The sequence below is a fragment of the Carcharhinus amblyrhynchos genome, chromosome 13, assembly GCF_965287045.1.
Source record: "Carcharhinus amblyrhynchos chromosome 13, sCarAmb.v2.hapA, whole genome shotgun sequence".
Lineage (NCBI taxonomy): Eukaryota > Metazoa > Chordata > Chondrichthyes > Carcharhiniformes > Carcharhinidae > Carcharhinus > Carcharhinus amblyrhynchos.
Genome location: NC_137336.1, coordinates 13,533,661 through 13,553,699, shown reverse-complemented (window position 1 = coordinate 13,553,699; position 20,039 = coordinate 13,533,661). Strand labels below are relative to the sequence as shown.

Here is a 20,039-nt window from a genome sequence, read left to right as displayed (position 1 = left end):
ATCAGACAGCAACTGTGGGGAGAGAAATTCCCAGACATCTCACTGTCTGTAAATGTAACCAATGTGTAGTTAGTGACTGAACCAATTGAACTTCCGTTACATCTAGGATTAATGCTGAATCATTTCAAATGTGAATATTTATAAATGAGGGAAGTGGTGACACTGTTGTATTGTCACTAGACTAATAATCCAGACACCAGGGTAATGCTGTGGGTACCCAGGTTAAAATCACAGCACGGCAAATGGGAGAAGTTAAATTCAATAAAAGATATGGAAATAAAAGTATAACGGTGTACAAATTTTAAATTCCCCTTGAAAAGGCCAATTAAGCCATTCAGTTAGATTCAACCGAAAACAACAAGTATCAACCTGAGCACCAGAAACAACAATGGCAAACCCGGCCCTGCAGAGCTGCAAAGTCCTCCTTGCCAACACCTGAGGTCATATGCCAAAATTGGGATAACTGTCTCACAGACTAATCAAACAATAGCCTGATATAGCCATACTCACAGATAGTGGTCCGATATCAGCACTTTTGGTGTGTCAATCATTCATGGGGTGTGGGCGTTACTGGCTAATCCAACATTTGTTGCCCATCCCTGATGTCCCCTTGTACTGAGGGACTTGCTTGGCCTTTTTAGAGAGTAGCTAAGAGTCAACCACAAATCTGTCCATCTGGAGTTACATGTTGGGCACAGCAGACCAGACAAGAGTGTCAGATTTCCTCCCTCAAAGGATGTTAGTGAACCGGATGAGATTTTACCACAATCGCATCGTTTTCATTGTCTTCAGATTTTTATTGAATTCATATTTCACCATCTTCCCTGATAGGTTTCGAACCCGGGTCCCCAGACCATTAGCCTGGGTCTCTGGATTACTAGCCTAAAGTAAACGCACTGCACCACCACTGTGGGAAATCCAAAACAAGGACATTGGTCAAAATGAAGGCCAACAAACAAGGCTGGGGCCTTGAGTGGAGCAGTGAATGAATATATGAAGAACATTGGAACTAAATGGCACCAGATAAATGACTCTCCCAGTCTTGAAATTGAAAATGCTGCATTTGAAGTGGCAGGCCTGTTTATCTGCAAACAGGCAGAACCCAAGGAGAAAATGTTGAAGCAGTATGAAATATTTGCTACCAAAGGTGGGTGGGATGTGGTATGAGAACTGGACACGATAGCCTTTAGTCTGTACTCTACAGCAATAACTTTTTCATATTTTGCAAAGAGAAAACCCACTGTGATTGTGAATGCACTGTGAATGCTGCATAACATCTGCGTTGTTATGAAAGTGAAAGTAATCATTTCTATACGTTTCCTTTTCTCATTTCCTGCTATAAGCCATTCTTTTCAGATGTCCACTGTCCCAAATACTGACAGTCTTAACAATTATTAAGATGTTTGGAGACACTCTATATCTGTGTTATATATTTCTGATTTTGAATTTTTTTTAAGGCCAGGCAAAGAATAGAGTTGTTAATATTTTTCTTTTATTCATTTGTAGGACGTGGACATTGTTGGCTGGCCAGCATTTATTGCCCATCCCTAGTTGCCCTTGAAACTGAATGGTTTACTCGGACAGTTGAGACTCAACCATATTGCTGTGGCTCTGGAGTCACATACAGGCCAGGCCAGGTAAGGATGGCAGGTTTCCTTCCCTAAAGGACATTGGTGAACCAGATGGGTTTTTCCTACATCGGTAATGGTTTCATGATCATCATTAATGCCAGATTTTTTTTATTGAGCTCATATTCCGCCATCTGCCGTGGTGGGATTCAAACCCAGGTCCCCCAGAACATTAGCTGAGTTTCTAGATTAATAGTCTAACAAAGAACAAAGAACAGCACAGCACAGGAAACAGGCCCTTGGGCCCTACAAGCCCACGCCGCCCATTTTAACACTCAGTGAGTGCCTTATTCAAGTCTTTCGTCAATCGTCGATGTCTTTGTCTACCTCTAGTGGACTCCACAATAAAGGGGGTGCAAATTTAGGGAATACTACAAGGTAATACTAGGTATCGATAATACTACTAGGTCATCACCTCCGCAGGTATACATCACCGTTCCAATATTGGGTAGGTTTTTATGGCCTTGCTCATCCTGTATCTGTAAAATCCCACCCGAGGTCAATGGACCTTCCCATTGTCCGCCACTCGCCTGCTCCAATTTTCCTGGCAGGTGGGGTGGTAAAATTCCGGTCATTTAGTTCACATCCAACTTTGAGTGAATCCGCAACAAAGCAATAGTTCCAGGAATTTGATTTCTGCCAAGGCATGTAAAGTCATAGAGAAATTAAAGTTTTATTTCGTATCAGTCCAGGATTATATACATGAAAGTGCATATTAGAAATATTATGTCAATTATTGTAATGTTCCCTCACTTATTGTGTCACAATCCTTGCAGTATTTAGATTAAGATCTCAGGATGTGGCCTTCCATTTGCAAACCTGCAGGCTGAAGTCTCCTTTAATTCCCCCATTCCACATAACCCACCTTTCCTGCCCCCACCCCAGGGTCATGGGGCCAGAGAATAATGGATGCAGGCCTTCCTGTGGAATGGTATGCCACGTTGGCCTGGCTGCTGTGGGCAAAGTTTGTTTAACTTTCTGTTCAACATCTTCAGGAGGTGCTTCCACTTTGATCTTATATACCTCTATTAGATCCCCCCTCAGTCGCTGTCTTTCAAGGGAAAACAGCCCCAGTTTGCTCAATTCTTCCTCATAACCCAGTCCTTCCATACCAGGCAACATCCTGGTAAACCTCCGCTGCATTCTCTCCAGAGTCTCCGCCTCCTTCTGGTAGTAAGGCGACCAGAACTGGACGCAGTACTCCAAATGCGGCCTAACCAACGTTCTATACAACTGCAACATTAGACTCCAGCTCTTATATTCTATACCCCTTCCTATAAAGGCTAACATACCATAGGCTTTCTTCACAACCTTCTCCGCTTGTACTGCCACCTTCAAAGACTTGTGCACTTGCACCCCCAGGTCTCGCTGCATTTCTATACTCTTTATAGGCTTACCCTTTATCATATAACTCCCCCCTACATTATTCCGGCCGAAATGCATCACCTCACATTTATCCGGATTAAACTCCATTTGCCATACATCTGCCCAGTATACTAGCCTATCAATATCCCGCTATATTGCCAGACACTGCTCTTCACTGCCCGCCAATCCAGCCTTCTTAGTGTCATCTGCAAATTTGCTGATCACACCACTTACCCCCTCTTCCAAGTCATTTATATATACTACAAAGAGAAGAGGTCCCAGTACTGAGGTCCCAGTACCAAGATTGGTGGAATGGCAAATTGTGCGGAGGGTGTGGAAAGTCTGCAGAAGGATCTAGATAGGCTGGCGAATGGGCCAGGAACTGGCAAATGGAATTTAATGTTGGCAAGTGTGAAGTTGTCCACTTTGGTAGGAATAATGGTGGGAAGGACTATTACTTACATGGCAAAAGGGACCTCGGGGTCCTTGATTGGTCCTTGTGCATGAGTCGCAAAAATCCAGCTTGCAGGTGCAGCAGGTGGTCAGGAAGGCGAATGGGATGCTGGCCTTCACAGCAAGGGGGATTGAATATAAAAGTAGGGAGGTCTTGCTGCAGCTGTATAGGGCATTGGTGAGGCCGCAGCTGGAGTACTGTGTGCAGTTTTGGGCGCCGTACTTATGCAAGGATATTTTGGCCTTGGAGGGAGTGCAGAGGAGGTTTACTAGGCTGATGCCGGAGTTGAGGGGGTTGAGCTATGAGGAGAGGCTGAATAAACTAGGCTTGTACTCGTTAGAGTTTAGAAGAATGAGGGGAGATCTCATTGAGATGTATAAGATGATGAATGGGATGGATAGGATAGAGGTGGAGAGACTCTTCCTGCTCAGAAAGGACAGTAGGACTAGGGGGCACAGCCTCAAGATAAAGGGGGGGCGGTTTAGAACGGAGTTGAGGAGGAACTTCTTCACTCAAAGGGTGGTGAATCTCTGGAATTCTCTGCCCGTTGAAGTGGTGGAGGCTACCTTGCTAAATATTTTTAAGACATGGGTTGATGGGTTTTTGATAAGAGAGGGGATTAAGGGTTATGGGGAGAGGGCGGGAATGTGGAACTGAGCCACGACAGATCAGCCATGATCTTATTGAATGGCGGGGCAGGCTCGAAGGGCTAGATGGCCTACTCCTACTCCTATTTCTTATGTTCTTGTGAAAAACTGCAGCATGCAACGGTGCAGAGGGACCTCAGGGTCCTTGTGCATGAGTCGCAAAAACCCAGCCTGCAGGTGCAGCAGGTGGTCAGGAAGGCGAATGGAATGCTGGCCTTCATAGCGAGGGGGATTGAATATAAAAGTAGGGAGGTCTTGCTGCGGCTGTATAGGGCATTGGTGAGGCCGCAGCTGGAGTACTGTGTGCAGTTTTGGGCGCCGTACTTACGCAAGGATATTTTGGCCTTGGAGGGAGTGCAGAGGAGGTTTACTAGGCTGATTCCGGAGTTGAGGGGGTTGAGCTATGAGGAGAGGCTGAATAAACTAGGCTTGTACTCGTTAGAGTTTAGAAGAATGAGGGAAGATCTCATTGAGACATATAAGATGATGAATGGGATGGATAGGATAGAGGTGGAGAGACTCTTCCCGCTCAGAAAGGACAGTAGGACTAGAGGGCACAGCCTCAAGATAAGGGGGGGGGCGGTTTAGAACGGAGTTGAGGAGGAACTTCTTCACTCAAAGGGTGGTGAATCTCTGGAATTCTCTGCCCGTTGAAGTGGTGGAGGCTGCCTCGCTAAATATATTTAAGACGCGGGTAGATAGGTTTTTGATAGGCAAGGGGATTAAGGGTTATGGGGAGAAGGCGGGAAAGTGGAACTGAGCCACGACAGATCAGCCATGATCTTATTGAATGGCAGGGCAGGCTCAAAGGGCTAGATGGCCTACTCCTACTCCTATTTCTTATGTTCTTATGAGCCCTGCGGCACACCACTAGTGACAGACCTCCAGCTAGAAAAGGACCCCTCCACTACTACTCTCTGTCTCCTCTTAGCAAGCCAGTTCTCAACCCATCTAGATACGTGGCCCTGTATCCCATGAGCCTTAATCTTTTCTACCAACCTACCATGAGGGACTTTGTCAAACGCTGTACTGAAATCCATATAGATGACATCAATGGCTCGTCCTTCGTCGACCGTTTTTGTCACCTCCTCAAAAAATTCTACCAGATTCGTAAGACAAGACTTCCCCTTTACAAAACCATGCTGCGTATCCTTAATCGGATCGCAACGCTCTAAGTGCTCATACATCCTATCCCTAAGAATCCTCTCCATCAACTTGCCTACCACTGACGTCAAACTCACCGGCCTATAGTTACCCGGGTTATCCCTCCTACCCTTTTTAAACAACGGTACCACGTTCGCTATCCTCCAGTCCTCTGGGACCTTACCTGTGTCCAAAGAAGAGACAAAGATTTGCATCAGAGGCCCAGCAATTTCATCTCTCACCTCCCTAAGCAGCCTAGGATAAATGCCATCAGGCCCTGGAGATTTATCAGTTTTAATGCTACCTAAAAGCCCTAACGCTTCTTCCCTTGCAATCGATAGTTCCTTCCATTGGTCTACAGCTCCCTTGAAGACTGTACCAGACATCAAGCCCCTCTCCTTCGTGAATATTCATTCAGTATCATTCTTATTCCCCCATATAAAGGAACTTGTTTATATAAATAAATAACAAAGTTTAAAAATCATTTAGCAGAACAGTAATAATTATAACACAAGCACTGGGTCTTGCTGGCAGAACTCTCCCTTGCAGATTGAAAAGACCCCCACTACCCACACGTGCTCAGAACCCTCAACAGATGCCAGTAAAACAACTACTGAGGAGAAAAGGCTTATAAGATCACTCTGTACTCAAAATGACATTCTGTAACAATGTTATTTCTGGTCTTGGTGCTTTTGGTTGTTGCTGTGCTCATAATAGTGTTGGTGGTGATGTTGGTCTTGCAGTTGGAGCTGGTGATGTTATTTATCGTGTTTTTTTTGGTGCTGATGGTAGTGCTTGTGTTTTGTTCTGATTTTGGAGTTAGTTCAAGCGCTCATGTGTAATAGTCATTTTGGATCAGGTCCCATGTTTGAAGATGAGGTTGATTAATACGTCAGATCAGAACAACAAGAACAAAAAGGTAAATGAGATGCAGAGCCTTTGTGTGCACTATTATTATGCATGTCAACAATGCTTTCCTTCATATGGACAGCATGGAACAGATGAGCTGAATGGTCCCCTTCTATGCTGTATCATTTCTATTGTTCTATAACTGTCTATAACGCATGCCTTCTGCAATCCTAACTCTTGCTCTAAGTGTTAGAAATTTTCGGGGAAAAGTTTGATTTGTTGCTCACCTGTGGGGGCCTTATGAGATTCTGCATTTCATGGATTAATTTGTGTCATGTCATGTAATGACCTTGAAATTAATGCCATCTTTTAATGGTGCGGAATCTTTACACTAGACAGTGATCAATGGACTGGTTCCCTCTTGTTGCAAAGTTGGGTAGAGTAATAGTAGATTGGGAGGTGGGAAGTTAAAAGGTGGTGCTTTTTCTGTGCTTAGAAGTTTAAAAAATGCAAGTACACAGAGAGCCCAAACTGAAGCATTAGTATCAAAAGGCTAAGCAACAGTTTACCAAGACAACAGGCTTTTGAATTTAACCAATGAATTAGAATTAGGCACTTAGATACCACAAACCTATTAAATTTAAATGTAATGGTTTTGACAACCTAGAACCAATCTTATTGTGGGAAATATTGATATATCATCATGGATATGAAAGGAGGGAGCAGTGGAACAAAGAGAAGAGAGCAACTACCACCTGCCAGAGCTATCAACTCTCAGCTCTCGAAAGAGAGATAATCATTAGCTTTCATAGCTTCATCTACGTCTTAGAGAAAACACTATCTAGATAGCAAATGTACAAAAGAAGAAAGAAGTTCCAGCAGAAGAATCAACAGAGAAGGTCCAGAATATTCCAGAAGACACAAAACCTGGTTATAATTTAGAGAGTAACTAAATTCTATTCTGGTTAATGAGTGAGAATTGCATTTATTTGAAAAGCATACCATTAAAACCTTGTTTTATTTGGGAATAGTTAATAGTCAGAAGGGATTTATTCAGGTTTTTAATAGTTTTGTTAATTTGTTCGCTATTAGTTAGATTAATAAATTGTTATGTGTTGATTTTAGAATGAGTCGTCAGAGATTTATTTTATATTTAACCATTAGGAGTTGCTGAACAGCACGTCACACTACTTCACACACATTTTTTACAGATTATAATGTGAGGTACTCCTCTTTGGGTGTTTCAGTGTTAGTTCTCAGAGGGGGTTTCCACCTCTGTTTTATAACACTTTCCTCTTTTGTAACATGCGCTTGTTCCTTCTAAATTGTATTGGTTACTTTACTAGATGCTCCATCCCTCCTAACTATGAATTTTTGAGACATTATTAAAACAGTACTATTGTTTAAATGGTAATGACAACTGAAGGTTATTGCCCTCACTTTCCATGTTTCTACAATTCCTTATCTATCTCTTTATTTCAGCTGAAATAGGTAAGAAGTATATAAGTTACTGGCCAATCTTTGACCATAATTTGATTGACCTGAACTGTAAACCTAAGTCCAAGTGCAATCTGTCCATGTGATATTGGAGAAATGACTATCAGACAACAGAAATGATTAGGCTTATATCATCCACAGACAAGAAGGATAAAAGGAATACAAATAAATTTGAGATTCAGAATCGAGTCAGCCTGCAATTTTGACGGGATGAGCTTTCCTCTACAGGTTTCTCCAGCAAAGTTTGAAGATGCAGGAACCTATCAATGTACTATGCACACGATGGAACTGGTGACAGTTGAATTGATAAGTATACAAGGTATGTCCAAGAATTTCAAGGCATGAGGGATGAAATTATTCATTGGTTCCCTCACTTTCCTGAAGTAATTCTGGTGGGAGACTGGCAGAATAAACAACTGTACAGGGTACTGGTGAGGCCGCAGCTGGAGGTCCACAAAGGTTTCAGTAGGAACAGCAGTGTAGTTTTGTTTTTAGATGTTCACAGTACGGGCTTCAGGTCCCCAACTGACGGCAGCCTGTGGACACCCTAATGACATTTGAAAAGGGCTATGCCATGCACATAGCCGGAATTCTACCACCTCGCCCGCCACGGAATCGGAATGGGCAAGGATCCAGCAACAGAAATGTCCTTTGATCTCGAGCGGGAGTTTCCGGTCTTGTCTGAGTGTCTGTCCAGTAACTCCCAAAATATACAACAGGAAGGTTTATATAAAAACATTGATGGGAGGTGGTCATCACTGTCAAGGCCAGAAATGATTGCCCAGTGCTCATTGCCTTGAGAAGGTGGCGAGCTCTCATCCTGAACGTGGAGTAACATGATAAAGGTATTCCCAAAGCGTTGTTGTGGAGAAATTTTTCAGGATTACATCCCAGTGGCAATTCAGTTCCACCTCAGGGTAGTGTGTGAACTTGCAGGAGAACCTGCAGGTGGTAGTTTTCCCATGTTTACCTTGGCCTAGAGGTCATGGGCCTGGAAGCTGCTGTCACAGCTTTGGTGAATTGTTGCGATGCATTTATTGATGGTACATACTGCTGCCACTGTCTGCTGCTGGTGGAGAGTCTGGATGTTCTGGGGGATGACTGCTTTGTCCTGGATGGTGTCAATTCTTGAGTGTTTTTGGAGCTGCACTCATCCAAGCAAATGGAGAGCAAGTATTGCATCACATGACTGACATGTGCCTTTTGCTGCTGGATAGATTTTGAGGAGTCAGGAGGTGAGTAATTTGTCATCAGAATTCCCAGTCTCTGATCTGCCTTTGAAGCCATAGTATTTATGTACATGGTTCAGTTAGGTTTCTAGTCAATGGTGACCTCCAGGATATTGAAATTGGTAGCTTGACAATCGTAAATGTTTGTGGGGTGATGATGGAGGGGGGGAGAGACAGTGGCAAGAAGATGTGATTTGACTTGTCAATCTCTCCTCATTCACAAACCCTGTCATCCCAGGATTCAGTTTAATGAACCTTCACTGTACTCCCCCAATGCCAAGTATATCATTTTTTCGATAAAGAGATAAAAACTGCACACAATACTCCAAGTGTGGTCTCACTAAGGCCCTGTACAACTGCAGTAATACATGCTTGTTCCTGTACTCAAGTCCTCTTGTATTGAAGGTTAACCTACCATTTGCCTTCTTAACTGCTTGCTGTATGTGTATGGTTGTTTTCAGCACTGGTGTACTTGGACACACAGGTCTCTTTGTATGTCAATATTTCCCAATCTATCACAATTTAAGTAATACTCAGCCATTCTGTTTCTCTGTCTGAAGTGGATATCTTCACATTTATCCATGTTATACTGCATCTGCCACATATTTGCTCACTCACTCAACTTGACTCAGTCTGTGGCCAAATTCCACTCCCAGACACTTTCAAGTTTGCTGGTGACCACTGTAGACAGAATACAGGAAAGAGATAGACAGTCTGCTGAAATGGCGCAATGATAATAATCTCTCCCTCAATGTCAGTAAAACGAAGGAGATAGTCATCGATTGCAGAGTGACATCAACAGCACAGGTTCGATTCCCGTACCAGTTGAAGTTATTCATGAAGGCCCTGCCTTCTCAACCTTGCCCCTTACCTGAGGTGTGGTGATCATCAGGTTAAGTCAGCACGAGTCAGCTTTCCCTCTCAAAGGAGAGAGGAGCCTGTGGTCACCCTGGACTATGTCGACTTCACCTTTACATAGCTGAGGCCTCAACACTGATCTTTGTGGCACTCCACTGGGATGTTGAACTCACAGCACAAAATTCTCACAATAAGAGATAAATATTGCTTAGATAAATAAATGAGCCTGAATGTGAGACTGAGGGAAATTGGCTGACCAGAAGAGGGAGCTAGAACACCACCCTGGCAATAAGAGGCTGTTGAAAACATGACTCAGCCAAATTGCAAAAGATTCATCTATCCATAATTCATGGTCATAGAGTTTGAAAGCACAGCAGGGGGACCTTTGACCCATCATGTTTGTGCTGGCCATCTATTCTAATCCCATTATCCAGCACCTGGTTCTTTGCCTTGCATGCATTTCAAGTGCTCATCAAAATATTTCTTAAATGTTATGAGAGTTCCTACCTGTACCACCCTTTCAGGCATTGAGTTCCAGATTCCCACCCCCCTGCAGGTGCAGGGTAATCACGCCAGTAAATTGATACTTCGTCTTTGGAAGGTTTTAGCTGTTAATTTATTGATGGCTCCTTGAATTTATCCAGAGTGTACTGTTATACCATGCAGACAAGTAAAGCACTGGGCTTGATTTCTGGTCCCTGATGTTGCACCTAAGCTGAGGTCATGAACACAAGGCCACTGTAATTAGCAAGTGAGTTAGAGTTGCCTAAAGCATTCTGTCTGATTGCTCTGATTGCTAGTCATCACCTATTCGGATGTGCACAGTTGAATGTCAGGGAACGATAGCTCTCCAAGGGCAAGAAGCTTGTTGCTTTGAGGCTTAAACATGAACAATAAACATGTGAGTCAGGAATCATCGTGTAGACTGTGCTTGTGGAACGTTATTAAATTTAACTTTCAGGAATAGGGGGGCAGAAGTTAGCCAGGAACCAGATAAAAATTCATAAGTCAATTTGCAACTTCTGTTGTTTTCTGATGGGAATTGAGACTTTTTTGTTGACCTATTTTAAACAAAACTATAATTTTTGATGCTTTCTCTTTCTGTGAAATTAATAAATTATCTTTATTCTTTTTGTAATAAGCTGGTTGATGGAAAACCCGAAGATTTTTACCAATAGTCTAAAGGTGAAGTTGGCATAGTTCCAGATGACCCTAGGCTCCTCTCCCCTTTGTGGAGGGGAGCTGACTGGCAGCAATTTAACATGAGGATCACCACACTTTAGACAATGGACAAGGTTACAAAGGCAAGATTTCATGAATAACCTCAGCTAACATGGGAATTAAACCCACCTTGATTGGTGTTAGTCTGCATCATGAGCCAGCCATCCAGCCAATTGAGCTAACTGACCCAATACTATACTGCAAGCAGATAGTGGAAATAGTTTGTACCAATTAAGTTGAGTTTGGTATTGAGAAATTATTTCATAATATTCAAATTTTTAAAAAATATTTTGTATCTAAACAATCAATGGTATGATTTTTTTCAGAGCAGAATAAGTACGCGTATCTGAATTACATTCTCATTTCTCTCATTTGTCTGCTTCTTCTAAGAACAAAGAACAATACAGCAAAGGAAACAGGCCCTTCGGCCCTACAAGCCCACACCGCCCACTTTAACACTCAGTGAGTGCCTTATTCCAATCCTTCTTCTATCTATGACTTTTGTCTACATCTAGTGAACTCCACAATACAGGGGTGCAAATTTAGGGAATTATATGTGCGCCAGATTAAGGGAGATCCAATTTAGGGACAATTTACTAATACCGATCAGCCTAAAAGCATGTTTTTGGGGTGTGGGAGGAAACCGGAGCACCCGGAGAAAACCCACGCAAGCACGGGGAGAATGTGCAAACTCCCACAGACACTGACCCAAGCCGGAGATCCGACCCGGGTCCCTGTAACCGCACAGCAAACAGTGATAGTCACTGAGCTGTCGTGTTGCCTGTCAATTGGTCCAGTTTAAGCGTACACGAACGACGTGAAGCACTAGGCAACTCTCAAAGCAACATCCAAGAGCAGCCCTCACACGACCCACCGCGTGCATGCCCCTTGTTAGCCAACAAGGAAGACCGAATTGCCTGTGGATGTAAAAAAAAGAGACATCAGTGCGTTATTGCATTAATAACAAATCACTTTGCAAAGATCAATGCACCAGGTAAGGGAAATAGCTTTTGGTAGGTGAATCAAGCACTAATACCAGACAGAATCACGATGGACACATTAAGCATAACGCACCATCGTCTGCTGTTACTCTGATGAGTGCACATGACTTAGGCATTTTTAAACGACTGTGCTGGAACATTTGCCAAGCAGAAGAGGTGGAGGTGCCGTGCAATGCTGAGGCAAAAACTCACGTAAGGATCAGGTCACATGCCAGTTTTGCTGCGGAGAACAGAGATACTGACTTGGGAGATTGAGAATTTGAGAGAGAGAGATGAATTTAATGTGTAAGCAATCGCTGAACGTATGGGATTTCCTATCAGGCAGTTTCCGAAATGTCAGCTATCAAGTGTTTGGTCAGTTCACTGGACCCAGCAGTTTAAATCTCACCCCCCCACCCTCCAACCCCACCACCTTTTCCAGAAAAAGCTGTAATAATTATGCTATAGTTATTTAGGCTATTGCTTAAGCATTTGCTCTGTGTTGGATAGATAGGGTAGAGAATGAATAATGGTTAAACTTGGATTATTGACCTTCCAGAATCTACCCTCTCACCGATTCTGGGATGTATTCATGGGCAGAGAAAGTTGTGACTTAATCTTTCATAATAACATGTTTGTTCTTTGATTGTCTGAGCCATTATACATTTTGGTTGCAGACAGCAAACAGTCCAGGCAAAGGCAGAGCTGTGACATTCTGCACCATGCTGACAAATACTCTATGAGCGAATAAACCCATGACAGCATCCATTCTCCCATCTTAAAGCCAAAACGTGGTAGCAGTGAGGTAAGTAAAGGAGCTTTGTATCCAGGCATTATAAGTACTTGAACCCTGGTAAGAAGTCAATCCTTCAATTAGCCAGTAACCCATAATGTTATCAGCACATAGAGAGTGTTCCTGCAGTGGTCAATCCTTCAATTAGCCAGTCAAGGAAATCAATCCTTCGATTAGCCAATAACACCATAATGTTATCAGTGCACAGAGAGCGTTCCTGCAGTGGCTGGCAAGTTTCCAAAGTTAGTTAATCTGAACATCAATATTGCCACATCGGGATATGCTCTTTGATTCTAGGTGGAAGGACAGGAATATATACTGGGCATAAATTTGACAATCAGGTTGTTTAGCTGAAGCTCTCTGCCCAACAACACAAGTTGCTGGATTCTGTTGGACCTTCTGACTTTCTTGCCATTCATTATGTTGTTAATATCCTCTCCCTCATTATGCTGAATGGCAAAGTGGCCCAATAGTGCAAATATATGCAACATTAAGCAACCAGTAACCTGCAGGATAGTTTTCTTGAGCTATACTGTTCTGGTACCTGAATCCTTGCCTGTGTGTTCCAAGGGTTTGCTCCATAGGGACTCTGACAGTGACTATAGCAGATTCTGATGTGCCTATGTTCCTGAGTGGATCATATGTCAAGGGCACAAAGAATAGCGCTCATATTTATTCCGTCTTAACAAGGGACAGCAGTGGGACAAATTCTGTGCAAATCCTTTCTGGTTCCCTGTGAGATAGGCCCATCACAGGAAAAGTACAAAGGAACAAAATGCGCTGAAAAAAGTTTTATTTACCAATCCTAGCAACATGAACCAAAACTGATACTGACAAACAAAATAACTTGCTGAATTTCTCAAACTGTAAAATAACTCCCAAATTCATTCAACTCCTCTCAATAGCTAATGATGATCGAAGTGGAACTGCCTTCAGTAACATTTTCCAAACTCCAAGACAAACATTGAAGAAATTCATTATGCTTCTGTTATTTTTCGATAGAGGAGACCAGGTAATTAAAATGCTATATTTTTACAGCAACATTTTGATAATTTTCTTTCCTAAATGTTAACTTCACTATTTAATTGTACTTGCATCAAAGGCCCTACTCATGATGAACAATCTGATCTGCAGCCCTCAGTAGATGTAAGTAGATAAGTTTACATGTTAGTTTTAATGTTATAACTTAATTAAAAAGTTTTAGGATAAATCTTTAAAACAATGAAAAAGTGAAGCTATCTAGTGTCTTCTTTCATATTCATTCAGATTCGAGATGCTGCAGATGGAAATGATTCATTCGTAATCTGTGGCACAGAAATTAAGTAGAACATCCTAGTTTGCATGCAGATAATTGGAGGAAGAAAGGATGGAAGAAAACCTTTTTTCAAAGTGTGGCTGTTCTTAGAACTGGCATTATTTTTCCATTTCAAATATTTATCTGATTTTCTTCATATAATTATTCTAGACTCTGTTTCTACTATCCTTTCAGGCAGCGTATTCCAGATCATCATAATTCACTGAGTTAAAACTATTCTATCCACCGCACTTTTGGTTCTTTTTCCAATGACCTTTGTGATAATACTGTGCCTTTATTACAAGTATATTTTATCATGTTTCTTTCAAGGGCTATGTTTGAAAATTCAGCTCTTTTTTACACGCTGCCAATTTGTCTGGGCAACAGTCAACTCAAATGTTGAGAATGCAGGATATTGACTGATTTTAGCTAATGACATGTGTGTCTAAACAGAGTTAATGCATTTGTGTTTAGTTAGGTTTTCCCTGGGGTTTCAGAGTAAGGTTTTGATTATGTTGATTGACAAGAGTCAGACTCATATGCTAATGGGAGGAGATAAGCTTGCAGGGAATATACACAATTTCTCTGTTATTTTAAAACAGTCAGTTTTCTGCCAGATCCTGAAAAAAGCAAGAGGTGTTTTTTTGTCTCTTTCTTTCTTCAGAAGTGTTGAAAAACTTCAGGACTATTAACAAGAACAAGCATGAAAGCCTGTGATGTTTGCTAACTGATGTTGAAGAGGTTTTTTCAGTCTATTAGAGGAAATTGTTTGAATTGGAACTAATAGAGATAGGCTGGCAGTTAAGAACTGTATCTTGTCATGTTCAATAATTGTTTAATTGGTAAATGTTAAGCTAATTCATTTGTTGTACCTAAATTATGTTGTTAAATAAAGTTTAATTTAATAAAAGATTTCCAGTTTATGCCTGGAGTGAAACATTATATCCTTACATTAATGCCCAAATAGAAAATAGTTTTTTTTAAACTTTATTCCAATCCAATCAAGTCAAATTAAAGCCAATTCAGAGTCCAACAAGTTGGGACATTCCCGATCCAAGCTGACAAGATAGGGCTCTCACCACCTGTCTTGGGCTTGACTTAAATGATCTAAGCTGATTGGAGTAGGTATAGCTCCACCTCCAAGGCTTGATCTAATTTGCATCTTAGCCCAAAGGCCCAGTTGCCGCTTTAAAAAATTGCTTCAAATGAAGCTGAAATGTAACGTAATGACTTCAACCAAGTGCAGCATGTTGATGCTACACTTGATCTTAGCCAAAAGGCCGAGAAGCGAAATAGGAACTAGTTGGTGTTTCTGATCTCATATCCTAACACCTGTGATTTCTGTTTTTTCAAGAATTCAGTCACAGACTATGACCAGCAAAGTCAGCATTAGTTGACCTTTGAGACGGTATTGGGGAAACCACTACCATCTTGAACCACTAGAGAGGTCTGTGGTGAAGCAACTTCCTGCGTGCTGTTTGGTTTCAGGTTTTTGAACCAGTGACAGTGAAGAAACAACAATTTAGTTTCAAGCCAGCATGGTTTGTGGCTGATCGGGGACTTTGGGTGTGGTATTCTCAGGGACTTTTTGTCCCATCTTTCTAGTCGGCAGAGAGGGCTTGGGTGGTACCATGGAAGAAATCTTGGGAGGGATGAGAGGAGACACATGGAGCATTAATACTGCAATGGGCCTATTGCGCTGTGTTGTAAATATTTAGTGATTAACTCTGATATTTAGAAATTGACTTTGTGAAATCACAAATTACAGTTTCCTGAAGAGCACACCTCAAAAATTACATAATTTATAGGTCTTTTCAGGGTGCTATTGAGCTGCATAGAAAGTAAAATATTTAACAACAGCGGTTCTTCGGGGAGAATCTCAGTAACATGTATTGTCTCATTAATTAGCTATAAATATTGAGCTGCATATTGACAACTTGAAAATTAAATCTGTACTTCTTTTTTCCAACACAATAACAACTTAGTATCAAACACAAGTTGATGCCAAGTCACCAAAGAAGTGATAAAAAGAGGTAACTAAAAGCTTGGTCAAAAAGGAATTGTTTTTTGAAGCAGTGTGCCAAAAGAGGAGACTGAAGTGGAGAGCCATAGGAGGGAATTCTAGAGCTTAGGGTCTAGGTTGCTGAAGTTGCGGCTATCAATGTTTAGCTGATATTGGTAGAACACAGACTTTGGAGGGTTGGATGGTTGGAGGAGGCTACAAGAGCAGCTCCATGGAAGGACTCAAAAACTCAGCTGACAGTACTATGGTTGAGGAGTTGTCAGACTGAGGGCTAATCCAAGTTTGACCAAGAGCAGTAGCGATTAGGGCAAATTTAATGTGGTGATGAATGAAGGCATATCTGGAGGTAACAAGTTCATTGATGAGGATCTCAGCAGCAAAGAAGCTGAGGCAAGGGATGAACAGTATTATAGAGGTCAGAGGTCATTTCTTGCTTCATTACTTCAGTGCATTTTGCCATCTGTCTCTGAGGCAATCATATTCATGTTACCACTTCCCTGGTAAATCAAGATGTTATAATGTGGAAATTTATCAAATTCATTTTGAAAGTCAGGAAGACAACATCAGCAGCACTGTCCTCATCAACCACTGTTATTTCATTGAAAATCTCAAACAAACTTCACACATATGACTTAACAGACCGATTTATTAACACATGAGTTTTCAAGTGAAAATATATTTTCTTTATAAAGTGTTTTTGCTGCAGAAAATGGGTATTCTTACTGTTTCCAACTGTTCAGGCTGAGAATTATCTCACATAATCCCCTTTGAATCTTTTTATAGATTATTATTAAAACTGGTTGCCCTTGAGTTCTAGATTTCAAACATATTTCCTCTTCTCGCTTCCACTTCAATAAAATTGCCTGTCTCCGCCCCTCTGCATCAACACATCTGGTGACAAAACTCAATTAATCCAGTTCACAGAAGGCCAATTGCTCTCCTTCACTTTCCATAAACTTTAGCCCAGCCAACACATTTCTGATCATATTTAAACCTGTACCGAATCCCACATACCCACCACTCCTGTGCTTATTGTCTTACATTGGCTTCCAGCCCCTGAGTGCCTCAAATTTAAAATGATCATCTTGATGTTTTGATGGTCTTGTTTGTTTCTATCTCTGTAAGACCCTCCAGTGTGTCAACTTTCTGGGAACATTATTTTCCTTCAACTGGATAGCTCTACACAGAGCCAGTATTGTATTGATGGACTGAATGGCTTCCTTATGTGCTGTGATAATTCTATGACTAAGATTGTAGCCTCAATGCTCCTCCAACCCTTTTGCCTCACCATTGACAGTCAGTGATGCGTGATCATGATGTACCAGGAGTTTGCCATGATAGGGATAATGGTGAAAGGGGTTATGGCAGTGGGGATTGGCGAACTCCTTGCCCCTGGTACCACCCAACCACACTGGTCAGAATCCACATGCTGCTTGTGCCCTGATGGTTGAGTCCATTCCTGTACTAATGAAGGCAAAACAGTGTTTGGTCACACTCTCCTGGACTCCAGAATCCAGTGAGGATGTCAGCCTTAGGATCTCAGCAATCAACGCAGGGATCTGAGTGCCTGCCTCTACCTCTGCAGGCCATATCAAAGTCCTATTAGAAAAGGAACAATAAAGTTTTGTATTTGCTCAAGGGCATGAAAATAGGCGTGCAACATGGGAGCGGATCCTGCAAAGTTCCTCAAGCAGGCTTTTTTAGCCTTGGGGCGAGTGGGGCTGGAAAACCCTGCCCAGTGTTAAATTTCTAATGCTAAATTTTTGACTGTATCATAAGTTGTTCATCATTTGTTTCCAACACTTTCAGGCATTACCCATTTTTGACAAGGTGATGATTTGAAATTTGAGGCACTCAGGGGCTGGGAGCCAATGTAAGACAACACGCGCAGGAGTGGTGGGTATGTGGGATTCGGTGCAGGTTCAAATATGGACAGAAATGTGTTGGCTGGGCTAAAGTTTATGGAAAGTGAAGGAGAGCAATTGGCCTTCTGTGCATTGGATTAATTGGGTTTTGTCACCAGATGTGTTGATGCAGAGGGGCGGAAACAGGCAATTTTATTGAAGTGGAAGCGAGAAGAGGAAATATGTTTGAAACCTAGAACTCAAGGGCAACCAGTTTTAATAATAATCTATAAAAAGATTCAAAGGGGATTACGTGAGATAATTCTCAGCCTGAACAGCTGGGAACAGTAAGAATACCCACTTTCTGCAGCAAAAACACTTTATAAAGAAAATATATTTTCACTTGAAAACTCATGTGTTAATAAATTGATCTGTTAAGTCATTTATGTGAAGTTTGTTTGAGATTTTCAGTGAAATAACAGTGGTTGATGAGGACGATCATTGGGATTGGTGGTCAGAGAAGAATTGAGGCTGTGAAAGGGTTGCTGGATTGTTTGGAGGAGCCGGGGATGGATTGAGATAGTGTGCAAGTGACATTTGTATGTGAGCGTTGGAAGGGCTTGTGGAACTTGGGTTACACCTCCCCATTTCCAGTGAAGTACCTCTTTAGGCCTTTGGTTTGATTTAAATAATAAATGAGATCTAAGAGAACCTTACACACAATCAGTTAGTAGGTGAATGTCTGCCTCCACTTTCATGTCATTTCAGCAGAATGGGTGGACAGTAGGACCAGATTGCCATCCCAGAAATTTGCTGTCTTTTTGTTGTTATATTCATTCCCAGCGAGTGAAGGCTGTTGGCAAGGCTGACACATTTATAGCCTATCTATAGCTTCTTATTACTGAACCATTTACTAGGCCATTTCAAAAGTCAGTTGAGGGTCAACTGCATTGACTTCTGAAACACTACAGCACACTGAATGCATTATACCACTCGTAATGTTCTTGTAACTTGACACTAAACAGAAAAATGAGTTAAATTTCAGAATTTGACAGAAACGTCAGAACTTTTCATTTGGTCGATATAAGGATATTTTTATGAGGATGTAGTGGTTACTGTCCTGAGTACACCCATGTATAACGTTGAGCAAATACGTGCATCAGAAGCAGCAAAGCAAGATTTGGTGGTTTATGAGACAACAAACTGTGGCGAGAACTTAAACAGTTTAAAACACACAATGCGTAGGTGTGAGTCAGCTGCAGGATCTGACTCTATAATGTTTGCAATGTGGTTAACCACACACTGCTGAAATGTCATTTGACAGTTTCTGCGGAGGCAGAGCGACAACACAGACCTAGAAATTAATCAGAATTTTCTTCAGTGGGTGCAAGGGGTGACTTTGGCGCACAAGGCAGGGGGGTGCAGTGGCAGCATAGTGGTGATGCAACCAAACCAGTACTCCACAGATCCAGCCTTGCTCCAGGGGCACAGGTTCAAATCCCACCATAGTAGCTGGTGGAATTTAAATTCATTTAGTAGACTTGGAAGTTATAGCTGATCTAATGATCACCATGCCTGGAACTCGCTGCCACGGGAGGTAGTGGAAACGGATATGATAGTGACTTTTAAGGGGCGTTTGGACAAATACATGAATAGGATGGCAATAAAGGAATATGGAAGGATATGGGTTTTTGTTCAGTTGAGCAGTATAGTAGTGCAGGCTTGGAGGGCAATTTTCTATTTTCTTTGTTCATAAAATCATTGTTGAGAAAAATCATCTGGTTCAATAATGTGCTGTAGGGAAGGCAATCTGACATCCATATCTGGTCTAGTCGACATGTAGTTCATTGGCCCAGATGTCTGAATGGAGATATCCTGAGGCTTGGACTGAAAAAAGTCTTGTTGTATATCTCTACATAGTTATACTCTACCAAATACATACTGTTCAGACTCCAAGGTTGGAATTTCCTGCTGCCATTCTTCTCAGATAGGTTTGATGATAGGAGCAGAAAACCTCACAAGAGGCACAAGTTGCATTTTACATCAGTGGGATTGTCCCCACTCCTGCTAGTGACAGGATGGGATTCCTGATGTTCAGTGTCAAAAACAACATTACAGTAAATTTGAATCTCATTATCAGTGCTTTCCACTTGAATCGCAGCCCAACCCACCTCCTCCCACCCTCGCTCCATCTCCCCGTAAGGTCATCTTTTC

The 20,039-nt window shown here is 41.9% G+C and overlaps 1 non-coding gene across 1 annotated transcript; it reads right to left on the bottom strand.

The window, feature by feature from the left end:
• Window positions 1-15,058: 15,058 nt before the first annotated feature.
• Window positions 15,059-15,250, bottom strand: LOC145352050 (U2 spliceosomal RNA). The gene has a single exon (XR_013888504.1). It is a non-coding gene; the product is annotated as a U2 spliceosomal RNA (small nuclear RNA).
• Window positions 15,251-20,039: the final 4,789 nt, after the last annotated feature.